The sequence below is a fragment of the Emys orbicularis genome, chromosome 2, assembly GCF_028017835.1.
Source record: "Emys orbicularis isolate rEmyOrb1 chromosome 2, rEmyOrb1.hap1, whole genome shotgun sequence".
NCBI lineage: Eukaryota > Metazoa > Chordata > Testudines > Emydidae > Emys > Emys orbicularis.
The window spans coordinates 252,135,199-252,149,405 of NC_088684.1; the positions used below are offsets into that span (position 1 = coordinate 252,135,199).

General features: G+C 40.8%; 1 protein-coding gene across 3 annotated transcripts in view; it reads right to left on the bottom strand.

Moving 5' to 3' along the window:
• VPS50 (VPS50 subunit of EARP/GARPII complex) overlaps positions 1-14,207 on the bottom strand; it is a 178,557-nt gene that overhangs the window by 26,819 nt on the left and 137,531 nt on the right. The gene's annotated exons all lie outside the window — the stretch shown is intronic.

A 14,207-nucleotide genomic window follows, 5' to 3' on the forward strand; every position in this document is an offset into this window, starting at 1 on the left:
AAACCATATAACATCTAAAATAAAGAAAGGTTCTTTTCTGATGAAGCATTATACTATCTTGTAGGAATTGTGAAGCTTGCAAAGATTACCTTTTAGAAGATAAAAACATCTATACAACGTGACTAGCAGCCACCACTCTAATGAGGGGCTTAGCGCCACAAATTAAAATTAAACTGTTAAAATGGAAGTCTTGACTGTGCACAAAATAAAGATAAAATATTCTTAAGGGAGCAAATCGCTGTCCAGTTTAGGATCCGACACCCTCTGTAAATCATGATCAAGTCTCCTCAGCCTTGTAACTAACTGCCGGTAATCAGGTCACACAACTGCATGGAACGGCTCTCAGTATTACTATTATTTTTATTTTTATTACAGCGGCAACTAAGAAGCCCAAACGATGAACAGGGCCTCTTTGTGGTGGACACTGTACAGACAAGTAACAAAGAAGAAAGTCACTGCCCCTGAGACCTAGCCATCAATGTGTCAGACACTACAGGCAGGCCAAACGGGACGAGGGTAGGTGGGAGAACGAGATAACAAAAATAAGTTATTTTTGTTGCATGTAGTATAATATAATTAAGAAGACTTATGGTACTTTGTAGATTCTGACCTACTGTTATTGCTAAAAGATCTATATTGTTGTGGGAAAATATCCACAGCAAAAGAAGAATATGTTAAAGTTACATTTCCATCCAACAATGATTTCCCAAGATTACTCTTCAGTCTGCCATTTTACATACTGTATTCAAATGTTTATATCCTTTCTAATGGGTACTGCGGACTGTTCTGATTTACAGAAAATACAGATCAAACAATATTAATTCTTAAAATATCTGATGACGTACATAGGTCTGAAATGAAATAAGTATTTTGTTATGTATAGTTTCCTCAAACAGCTCAATCTTAAAAGTCATTTGCAAGCACAATACTAGCATCAACAATATTTAGGCAACAATGAAGCCACTGTTGATTAAACTGGTTGATTAAACTGTGCAGATCATAAAGAAGCTGTTTGGGTATTGGATGAGGTAGGGAACTGGAAGTTTCCTCTCTAGATCATCAGTAACCATAAGTAACAACCTACAGGATGTTGGGTACTTACATGAGATGACTTGATGGCATCCCTGGACTGATATTCTTATTGTTACTACTACAAAATTACACCCTTGTTGTGGGCTGCACGGCCTGAGGACTGAATGTATATGAAGACTAAGCTATACACTCATTCCCCAAGTCTTCTCCACCTGAGGATGTGGGAACCAATAGTGGATGGGATGGGATGGGATGAAGTTCTCACACGGTCAGTGACTGGGGCATCGGTTTTGTGGATGTTTGTCAAGCCAGTGCCTTTGAGAAACCGTTAAATTGCTTTAAAACTCAGGATTTTTTCCATTTCCTTCCGTGCTCTCTTTAGCACCACAGCTGTACTAGCCTTTTCTGCTGACTAATATGAAGAAATGCAATCCATACAAAGATACTTCTAAAGGGTCAAATTTATTATTAATCTACACCAGTGGTGGGCAACCTGCAGCCCGCATGCGGCCCATCAAGGCAATCTGATTGTGGGCCGTGAGACATTTTGCTGACGTTGACCGTCTGGAGGAACGGCCCCCCGCAGATCCCAGTGGCCATGGTTTGCCATTCCCGCAGGTTGCCCACCAGTGGTCTACAGATTTTCAAAGGTTAATTAGATATAAAGACTAGGAGGTGAAGTATTTCCTTGAGATACATAATTTGTCCTAAAGAAATTTGTAGAAAAAAAGTGTACCCAAGTGTTATCTTGATTGTCGTGGTTCTTCAGTTCCAAGGTTCAGGAAAAATTGCTGATCATGTACTCCTACAGTCTTGAAGGATACTTATAAAGTAAATCTAATCTGCAGTAAGATTCTACTATAATTAGCTAACTACTGATTCTCCTTGCATCAGTCAGAGTTTTATTTGTGTGTACTGAGTTGTGTATAGCATTCCCACATTCTAATTGCCCTCATTCTACTCAGGAAGGCAAGATTACTGAGAAATAAAGTGACTGATAAATTAATTTTTTCCAATTTTTAGTTAAAATATAAAACAGATACTAATCCAATTCCAAGCCTATAACACTGGTGAAAGGTTTGATGTATGATTATATCTTGAACAGGGTTTAGCAGTAACATGCAGAGTTCTTGGTTTAGCAGTAACATACAGAGTTCTTGGTCTGGAAGTCTGACAGAAGATCTGCTACTTGGTGCCTGAAAATGGTATAATCAGCAGAAGGCAGCTAATCGTCACAACAGCAGAAATACCAGATTGTGGTAAATATTCTAAATATTTTCCTAAGGGGTGCAGTAGTAGATTACTTTTTAACATACTCATTGTAGGTAGCAAGAGACCATTACCTTATAACATTTGATTCAACTGACATCTGAAATAAAAAACTTGACACACAGTACTTTTGACAGTGCCACATTTATCTCTGTACCAAATGCTATAATACATGCTTCTTGACTGCACTTCATTATAAGACTTCAATTATTTTAGACAATTTTATAATGATCCCATAACAAGCCTGGTTTTATTTCACTGGTTTACTCTAAGTAATGACATCAGAAATACTGACTCTTGAAAATGAAGTTATGGAAAACTTCAACACATACAAAAAATGAATGCTACATCTTTTTAAGCCTCTTCCTCTATCATTTTTACTATTTGTGGTAATTTGAGCCTGTGTCACGCAGGGCTGGCTCCAAGCACCAGCGGAGGAAGCACGTGCCTAGGGCTGCACATGCTAAGGGACGGCATTCCATCCATTCTTGGGGCAGCACAGTCCGGGAAGGTTGTTTTTTTTTGGCGCTTCGGCAGTTCGGGTGGCAGTCTGAGTGGCTTTTTTTTTTGCTTGGGGCGGCAAAAATGGTAGAGCCCTGGTGTCATGCACATCTGAAGCATGGAAAGTTGAGCAATCTGATCACGTGTTTCTCACAATAGATATAAATTAAAATCCAGTGTTCTTAAGCAAGCATGTACAGACTTACGACGCCTGACTTACATCGGACGCCACTTACGATGCTTTTCAATTGACTGCCTGTTTCGCCCGTACGACGCATGTTTTGCCCTTATGACGAAAGCTGGCAGGAAGAACAGCACACATGACATGCTGAGCCTCCGCCAATCACTGATTTCACTGTTCAAGCTTTCTGATTGGCTGAGCCAATCAAAAACAAGCGGCAAGGCTACCCGGCAACTAGCTACCCTGGCCATGGACCCCCTTCCAGTTCCATTCATTATAACGCGACCACAAAGTTATTTACAAACAACTCTGTAAAAAGCAAGCCCAATTCTGCATAGTATGTTGCCGGCATTCTGAGCGGCCACCTGCCTCTCTGGCATTCTGCCCAGCCTGACTTAAGACGTTCAGTTGCTGTTCTTTGTGGTTCTAAAAATTCTAAAAAAAAAATTTAAATGGCAGAAAAGCATAAATCCAGTGCAGGTGGTGTTTCTTCTTCTAAGAAAAGCAGAACAATTACTACTGAAACAAAAATGGACGTCATTAGGAGAGTCAAAGCATATGTGATTTTATATGTTTATTTGAATGCTGTTTACCAAATAAATACACTGATGTTGCTACATTAGTAATCTATAATTCATTTAGTACAAAAATCTGGGTTATTGTGGTGAAAATAGTGTATCAAGCCTTGGTTTAGGAACCAATCCCCCCTTTATACCATTGATTCCTATGGGAAAAGCCATTTCAACTTAATTCGTTCCTCAGAATTGCGTTGTGTGTCGTAAGTCCGAGGACTCCCTGTAATTCATAAATTTAAAGGACTATGATTGCTCCCCACCACACTGCATAACAGAGATATGTACTAAAGTTATCCTTTAGGGTGGAGCTATAGAAGCTTTGTATACACTGTCCAACGTTTAGTAGGACATGTTAAATATGAGAAAGTCCGAAGATCCCAGAGACAGACACAAAGCCGGTCAACCAAAATACTGAGAAAGTAAAGTTATTTTATTCTTCAGAATGTAATTGCACTCTCAGCCACTTTAAAACATATACTTCAATTGACTGTATCTGTCTGTCTGCAAATATTTTCTTAAGACAAAGATGGCAAGTAGGTAAGACACAATTTCTTACCCAATCACTATCTGAGCTCCTGGCAACCTCTTTCACATTAGTTTCTGCAAGTGAAGTACATACAAATAGGGTTGCTAAGCTGTAGATTGTGTTGGAATTTTACCAAACCTAATTATATAATTTAAATACACCTCTACCCAGATATAACGTGACCCGATATAACACGAATTCGGATATAACATGGTAAAGCAGTGGGGGGGACGACTTCACACTCTGGCGGATCAAAGCAAGTTCGATATAACGCGGTTTCACCTAAACGCGGTAAGATTTTTTGGCTCCCGAGGACAGTGTTATATTGGGGTAGAGGTGTATCAAAATAACTTTTTCATTTCAGATCATGCTGTACTAATATTTCTAGTGCTGCCATTAGAAAGATGTAGCTCTTTGGGGGGGGAGGGGGAAATATCAGTAATGTCTTTTATTACTTCACCCACTTTGTCTCTAGAATATCCTGGGACTGACAGGGCTACAACTACACTGGGTACATTTATAATACAATTCAAAATGCCTCCTTTAGTTAAATCAAACAGGGAAAATGCAGCACCAAAAGAGCATGTAAGCATAATCCTTTAAATTGCTAAGTGCCCTCAATACCAAGTGAAGATCCCTGATAGGATCCACACAGCATCTCTTGAGCCTGGGCCCTATACAGTACAAATAAGGGAAAAAATAAAGATACATTCAAAGCAAGTATTACAAGAAAAAAAATCTTATCAGTTGATATTAGGCAACAAAGTATGACAATAAGGGGAGTTTCAAAAGTGCCTGAAATCATTGGAGATTGTGCTCCTAAATCCCTGAGGTGCTTTTGAGAATCTCCGTGCTTAAGTTTTCAAATCAGAAAATGCTGTTTCAACTACACTGAAATTTTTCACAAAATCATATTGATTCTGACAAAATTTCCAGTGAAAACAAGAATTTCCAAATGAAAATTTTTTGATTCAATAAAATTTAGTTTAGACAAAATTTTGACATTGATAACAAAATTTCCATTTGAAAGTTTTATTTTATTATTTTATATTACTTTTACATTATTTCATGATGAAACATTTTGTTTTCTAGAACAAAGTGTCCCCAAGTTGTTGTTTTTTTGGAATGAAACAGTTTCACACTTTGATCTAGAAAATGAGGTAAATGCTCAGGGTACTGATTAGAGGAGCAGCTATTTTCAATATCCCAGAAAAATCCAAGTAAACAAAAAGAAACTACCTTCCTTCAACAAGCAACATAGAGAAATTACTTACTAGTAACTAGAGTGTCTAAATAATAGCCTCTGCAGATCTACACCATGGAAATTGGCTCACTTGGCTGGCTGGCCCCACAAACTGCTCCAAAGCCATATGATTTACCAGTGGATAGGCATATATTGACCAAAGATATAACATTCCAAGTTCAATTCCCCGCTAGGTCACAAGAGTTCTCCAGCTAAGAAATTGTAACAGTACTTTACATCTCACAGGGATGATGTGACAATAAATATTAAAAGACTGAGTGCTCAGATACAACAGTAATAGGAGCCATATAAATACCTTAAATAGACAGTTCCAAACAGATCTTGTAAGACAGACTACTTCCTAACTGCTCTTAAGTTTCTCTCCACATCAATTATTGAACACACCTAAAAGAAGTTTTGGTTTGTTTATTAGATGCTCTTGTGCATTGTGACACATTAGCCAATCCAACCTTTCCACCTCCATCTAATGCCATATTTCTTGCTCCTTTATAGTTTGGTTCCATGACAATGAAAATCTTTCACAAATGTTCTCTTACATCTGCTGTCCTCCTCCTTTCAAGCCTTCCACCAGGCAATATCCAATCAAGGGGGTGTCTAGGAATAGTTTTTTTTTTTACATCTGGACGACACATCCTCACCACTCCACTTTCTTTCTCAAATCATTGTTTCTACAATCTGCTGACCAGTCCTTGTAACACATCTACGTTGGTTACTTTATCCCACCAGTATCTTTTGTACCAAGTATCCTTTGCAAGCATCTCAGGTGGAATGCATTAAGTGTACTGTTAAGTTTCTAGCATTTGCCAAGTTTCAGAACCATATATCAACGTGGATTTAACAACAGTATTATATAACTTGGTCTTAACTCATGTGCATCTCCTTATTTCTCCAAATATTTGCCTGTCTCAAAAAGACTATTTGCCTCCTCATTTCCTGCTTTCAACTCCTCATGGTGTTGGCAATCAGCACTTTTTGTGCTTCCAAGATATACAAACTCATTAACCATGTGTATTCTTCACTATCAATTATATATGCCTCATCATTGCTGACATCTCTTTAAAATGATCATGACTTTCATTTTCTTTTGGCTGATTCTTAATCCTACTTTGGCAGCCTCACATTTGACATTGGTAGGGGTCTTTTCCATAGCATCTTCATCTGTGTCCAACAAAAAGTCATCTGCAAAGTCGAGATCATGAAGTTTTCTTCTAGTCCACATAATTCCTGTAGCTTCCTTTAATGCTGCTTTTAGCATCACAATGCAGAAGAGGAGAGGTGATCAGATGCAGCACTGCTGCACTCCAGTAATGTATCAAACCAGTTGGTCTCTCCACTTTGTGCTAACAGCATCTTGAGCTTCCACACAGCATCCTAGCCTTTAACACATCTTTCACAGCAACTATAAATACAAATCAATAGGTTTGGTGAAATCTATAGTTCAAGATTAATCTTCTCGGATTGAAAGAGGGTAAAGATGTGATTTATATATGATCTTTTCCGTCTAAAGCCTGCTTGCTCAGTACACAGTTTTTCTTCTATGACCAGCTTGAGTCTGTTCAATAGTACACTACAGAACACTTTTCTGGGAATGGAAAGTAGTGTTATACCTCACCAATGGTTGCACACCAGTGGGGTGGGTTTTTTTTGGTAATTTACAGATCACAGCTTTCTTCCACTTCTCTGGTTAGAATTCTTTCTTGCAAACTATATTACAAAGTATATGAGAGTGTACGTATTTCATGTACAACCTCTTTCAGTTTTAAAGATTTCAGCAGTGATCTTATCTTGACCAGGTACTTTGCTGTTTTTTTAAGCTGATTGTTTCTTCTATTTCTGCTTCTGACATTTCTACCAGTAAGATCTTTAATTCTTCACCTTCTTCTTTGTACCTATCAATTGGAATGGTTGGCTCTGGCTGGTTGAGTACTTCATTAAAATCTTCTCACCACTGTTCCTTCTGTTCTGCTTCCATTGCTAACAATCTTCCATCTTTTGCTTTTACAATACCATTGTGACTCTGGAACCATGATGATAATTGCTTACACACCCGGGAATTGCCTCTGACTGATGTTTTTTCATCTTCTCTCACTTTTTTGTCAAGCCATTCTTTCTGATACTTCTTTATTTTTTTTCTACATGTTCCCGTTGCAGCATCATTGAACTATGCGTGCCTCATTTTTAAGGCTTTTCTTTCTTGAATCAACTTCCACGTGCTTGGCTGTATCCTCTCTTCTTTCCTTGATCATCTTGGTCCAAGTGAAATTTTGGGAGCTTCCCAGTGGACATATCTGAAGTGAGCCCTTTGTTATTCTATATAATCATTCATTACTTGTAGTTCTTGGAATCCATTTGAGAGCTGGATTTTAAAATCCTCACTCATTCCGAGGTCAGACAGTTTCTTCACATCAAATACCATCTCTCTTTTCTTATAGTTTTTGTTTGTTTGTTTGTTTGTTTTTTTAAAAGCTTTATCCTAACTGTTCTGACATGATAGTGGTCACTTTCTGTATCAGCAATTGTAGGAGACTGTGTAATCAGCACTGATCTTCTCCACCAGCTGCTGATGGCAATGTGACCCAATTGTTACTCAGTAATTTCCATCATTTGATTGCCATGTTAGTTTTTTTTCTTCCGAGAAGGGAAAAAAGTGTTTTACCCCCTGCATGCACAAGTTATACATACGACACAATTTAGTAAATCTTTCACCACAATCTGCTCACCCCCCAATTCCGCGTTTAACCATGAAATGCTCGTAGCCAAGGTTGTCATTATGAACTTGTGCATTCACATCATCCATAAACAGAATGACATCATAAGCATGCACCTGATTTAGTACTGTCATGCCGTGTGCAGTGGTTTATGACAGTGAGTGCCAACCTTACGGCACACTGTCTAAAAGCAGGGCAGACACCCCAAACTGATAGAACATACTATAATTACATTTCATCAACCCAGTAACAAATGTGAACTCTCGGATCACTGTAACACTCTTACCATGGAGTCACAGACATTCCCCTTGGGCACCCAGGCAAACTAGACTTAGTGATAAATCATCACTTACACCAAAAAAATTACAAAATATTCAGGTTGCTTTCAGTCCCAAGAGACCAGTCACTTACCCGAGGTCAATCTGTACCTTAAATCTCACACCAAAGACATCGCTGGTTACCAATCCTATAGTAAACTAAGGATTTATTAATTAGGAAAAAGAAAGGAGAGTCTTTTACAGGTTAAAACAGGCAACATATAAGCACAAATGTGTTACAGTGTATGGTTCCAAAAGGTGACAGATGTAGTAATCTGTCCCCTGAATGTCTTTTAGGGAAAATCCAGGTTGACCCTGGGGATCTCTGTTTTTGTTTCTTAGCTCCAGCCCTTGTAAGAGTCCAAAAACCAAAGAGATAACTATTTCTTCTTGTGAGCATCTTTATATGCTCTTCCCCCAGAGTTCAAACTGATGGGACAAGAGCTCCTGAACACACGTTCTTCATAGGCAGATAGGGCAATAAACTGAGTTTTTGTCCTATTGTAGCGCATTCAGTTTTGATAGTCCTTTTTGATTACCACTCTTGCTGTCTAGGTTCACAAGTTCAGATCAGGCATTCTTACAATTATAAAGCAAAACCTACATATTACCTTATAGCATGGGATATAGACATTGCAAGTAAGATTAATGCATGCAGCAACTTATAAGAATTTTATAGTCTAAACACATCTTTACAAGTCTAACACTTATCTTGAACAATATTAACATACAGGTGAACTGGTCTGGTTTCCACCTATGAATCTGTCAGTGCTCAGCAGACACCTATAGCCTTGGCAACAGCTGGCACATGGTTTACCAGCATCACAAGTACATCTTGCAACTTGCTGTAGAATGCATCCTTTACTTGTTCATCACAGCCATTAGTAGGTACATAACACTAGATGATAGTTATATTAGCATAATTTGGGAGTCGACTGGTTTCCATTCCTGTAGAACTTGTGTTGCCTTTTTGCTGAGGAGTACTCCAACTCCCTCTATATGGAGTATCATCTTGCCTTCCTGAATAGAGTACTCTGATATTATATGAATAGAATCGTCCATCTCATTTAGCTCACTCCAAGAATGATAATATTGAACTGAGTCATTTCTCAAATTACATTATTCAGTTTCCCAGTGAGAGAGACAGTTCTCATATTCCAGCATCCAATTCTAGTTTTAGCTTTAGCTGTTAGGATCTTGTTTCAGGTGATGAACTTCCTCATGAGTTTGGTTAAGCCGCTTCATACTTCCATTTGGACTCATTTGAAGTTGACGTAATGATTCTGAAAGGCTGACAGAGACTCTTATCAGGGTTTTTTCCATAATTGTCACTTTTTTTACGTGGACAGATAGTTCACATGACTCACAATCATAGGTCCCTGGCTCTTCATTCAATATATTTGGAGCAGCCCATATTAAGTATAGGGTTCCCTCAAACACCACTCAAGGGACGCACCTGGTAGCTTAGGATGTCTGAAGAAATGGGAAAGTAGGGAGGTTCAGCATGAATCCACACATGCACATGGAGAACTTCAATTATTTGTAGGTAACCTTCCTGCCACCGTCATGAAACTACCACTGCAGATTCCCATTGAAGAAGATTTGCAAGTAGTACACAGCTGCAGGAGGACTTAACTGAATAAAGATTTAAGTACTATTACCCTGCACAAGCATCTGACCTAGACTGCCAGTCAAGGAGGTAATGCTTCATGAAAGTATTAACTGAACTCCAAACAGGTAGCTTATGAATTTCAGAAGCTGATGTGGTCCAAAGGAAAGCTATTGAGGCAACTCTTACTTTAATGAAGGGGCCCTAAATCTTCCAGATGTTCACTCCTCAGCCTGGTCATAAGTAGTTAGTAAACAGGCCTTACTTGAGCCTTGGAGCAAAGATTGGGGAAGTCCAAGGGGGAAACAAAGGCCATATTCAGCCTATATGACTTTCCAGATGGCTTAGACCTGTCTAAATAGCTCAAGGTTCCTGACATCCAGACAACAGAGCCCAGCCTTCACAGGAAGCTGAGAATTTAGGAAAATACAAAGTTCTAGTTTAAGATGGAAATCTGACACAACCATTATCAAAAAACTAGGATAAGGATGGAATATGGCTTTCTTTATGAAAAATCAGTCTTTGAAGGATCTGCCATCAGGGGCTGCAATCACCTTCCTGGCAGAAATGACAACCACTAATAATGTTACTTTGAATGGAAGACAACGTAAAGGACAGAATTCCCAACATGTGAAGAGCCTAATAAGAACCAGATTCAAACCCTAAGATTCCACTAAAAGACAAATAGAAGGAAATGTAAGCAAGAATATTTTCAGAAAGTATGTAAAGAGAACAACAGGGCATATCCCTTCCAGCCCCCTGCCGTGAGCCGCTCAGGGCAGGGGGCTGGGAGCACCCCCACGAGCCTAGCACCCCAGCCTTCTGCCCTGCACCCCCCACCCCTCTGCCCTGAACACCCCCCACACTCAGCCTTCTGCTCTGCACCCCCCATGCCCCCAGCTGTCTGCCGTGAACCCCCACACACACTCAGCCTTCTGCCCTGACCCCCCCACCCCAACACACACCCAGCCTTCTGCCCTGCACCCCCCCACCCCCCGCTCTCTGCCCTGACCCCCCCACCCCAACACACACCCAGCCTTCTGCCCTGCACCCCCACAGCCCCATCCCTCTGCCCTGAACCCCCCCCCCACCGCCCAGCCCTCTGCCCTGCACCCTCCCACACCGCCCAGCCCTCTGCCCTGCACCCTCCCACACCCTCAGCCCTCTGACCTGACCCTTGAACCCTCCACACACCCAGCCCTCTGCCCTGCACCCCCCAGCCCTCTGCCCTGATCTCTGAACCCCCCCCACACACACCCCAGCCTTCTGCCCTGAACCCCCTCCCCAGCCCTCTGCCCTGACCCCTGAAACACCCTCCCCCCCCAGGTCTGGGGTCCCGGCCGCAGGCCCTGATCAGCCTGCTGCTGGCCTAGGTGAACAGAACCCCAGGCTGGCAGTGAGTTGAGCAGGCTGCTGGCGTAAGATCAGCATTTTAATTTAATTTTAAATGATGCTTCTTAAACATTTTGAAAACCTTGTTTACTTTACATACAATAGTTTAGTTATATAATATAGACTTATGGAAAGAGACTTTCTAAAAACGTTAAAATGTATTACCGGCACGCAAAACCTTAAATTAGAGTGAATAAATGAAGACTCGGCACACCGCTTCTGAAAGGTTGCCGACCCCTGAGTTAAATTGTGCTCCCTCTACTCGTTCAGCAGCAGATGAGCAAAAAGCCACCATGGGTACCATATAAATATTGCTTTTTAAACACTCTCATAAAACAGTGATTTAGGGCCTTAGTCACTTAGTTGTGTCTCTAACAACATACGGAGGGGGTTTCAAAGGCACAAAAGGCACCTAGATGCCCCACTCCTAATGAAAGTCAATGACAATTGGACATCTATCTCCCATTGTTCTTAAATGTCTGGGAGTACTGGGCAGATAAAAGTATACAGTGCAGGTAATTCCATAATCATTTCAATATATACCTAGGGGCTTCTGTCAGCCGTCCCCCTTATCCATCCTGGTCCCCAGAGAACCTGCGGGACCTCACCATCCTCCCCCCTTGAATGAGGGTTGGGGGGGGGGGGTTAAAGGAGGGATGGGATGGCTCTATGCTGAACCAGTCATAGGAGCCCCAAAATACCCCTCCCCCATTTCCACTCTTTTAAATAATACCTCCTTTAAATCCTTTACCAATCCACTTTATCTAATCACTGTATCCCTTCCTATGGAGTACCTGCACTGGGCATCTGACCCATGTTTACACAATGAGTTGGGACATCACAGCCTAACTCCCATTTCATGTTTGCCCAACTAAACCCCATGAACTTGCTCCAGGAAAGGTGACCCACCCCACTTAACCTTGGCCTATCTGACGGTGAGGGAAAAATTCCTTCTCAGCGCCCGAAGAAAGAAGCAACTAGCGCAGTGCCTGCAGCGGATCCTGACCAAACCCAGTATTTCACTGCTTCCATGGGTGGGAGAGTGAGAGTTGCTCTGCTTGGCCCAGGTAAAAAAAGGGCTTTCCCTGCACTGGCATGGACCTATATAGTCCCCACTCTGTTCTAGTCACCAGCAGGGGGATGGATCAGCATCCCCACACTTACCTGGTCTGCCACTACAGCAGAAAGTCACTCCCTGGCTCTCTAGCTCTTAAAGGCCACACACCTTTTCCAGCTAGCCAGACAATGTACCCCACTGCTGAATATGCAGTGAGGTTGTGTGTGTCTCTGGAAAACTGTGGCTTTACAAAATAGTAAAACTGAATTTTGGGGTATATTACCATACAAACCATTTAAGACAGAGGTTGTAGGAAATTATTTCAGTGTCGTGCCTCAAGTGTTTACATTTCAAAGTAAGTAGAAGGAAAGAAATACTAAAAGCACGATTCTTCACTCCTTTGCTACATTTCTATATGCTTTTTGCTCTCCAGTTGCATTGCACAACCCTAACATTTAATCACCTAAAGGCAAAAGTTCTCATATTTGCTACGCCCTCAGAGTACTACAAAGTGTAATCTACTGCCAGTCGAATGCAAATATGGTATTTATTTACCCTTTTTCATGAAAAACAACTGTTAAAATGACTCATGGTGTCTATGTTGTAACATGTATGGCAGGAAAAGTGACTATATGTACGTTGTGAGAAATGAATTATATATCATCCTTTTTTCCTCAAGACTAAGCTGTCATTTAAAAGTTATACCACTGAAAAACATCTGTTAAACTGCTATCACAGATATACATACTTTTCTCAGGGATTTAAATGTGTGAAAATTTAGAAAGCTTGCCATTAATTTATGTAAAGGCCTCTTAGAACAGTAAGTGCATTAGAAATGGTGATGGGGATTAAAGCAAACAATCAGTTTAAAGTAAAATTTAGACAGGATAAATTACCATTTGAGTGATTTAATAAATTACTTACCATGTCATTACCATCTCTCAGTCTCCTTTTGTTGTAGGTAAATTCTACAACAAACCATGATCTTGCTATTCTTCTATAGGACTTTTAGCAATGAACTTTGTAAGTAGGATGCTGGGTATCAGTTTAAAAACATCAGAGCCTCCATTCTCCAATTTCAGGTTTCAGAGTGGTAGCAGTGTTAGTCTGTATCAGCAAAAACAACGAGGAGTCCTTGTGGCACCTTAGAAACTAACAAATTTATTTGGGCATAAGCTTTCGTGGGCTAGAGCCCACTTCATCAGATGACTCATAGACTCATAGACTTTAAGGTCAGAAGGGACCAATATGGTCATCTAGTCTGACCTCCCGCATGATGCAGGCCACAAAAGCTGACCCACCCACAACAGAATCCTCCAGCCTGCGACCCCTGCCCTATGCTGCGGAGGAAGGCGAAAAACCTCCAGGGCCTCTGCCAATCTACCCTGGAGGAAAATTCCTTCCCGACCCCAAATATGGCGATCAGCAGAACCCCGAGCATACAGGCAAGATTCTACAGCCGGACCCTCATTTTACCTGCGATGGCATGTTAATGCTTAATTGACTAAAATCACGTTATCCCATCAAACCATTCCCTCCATAAACTTATCAAGCCTAATCTTGAAGCCAGAGAGGTCTTTCGCCCCCACCGTTTCCCTCGGAAGGCTGTTCCAAAATTTCACCCCTCGATGCATGAAGGTGTCAACTGTTTGAAATGGGCCACACTTATTACCACTACAAAAGTGATTTTTCCTCCCTTGGTATCCTACTGTTAATTGAATTGTCTCGTTGGACTGACCTCCCACTTGGTATGGCAACTCACATCTTTTCATATGC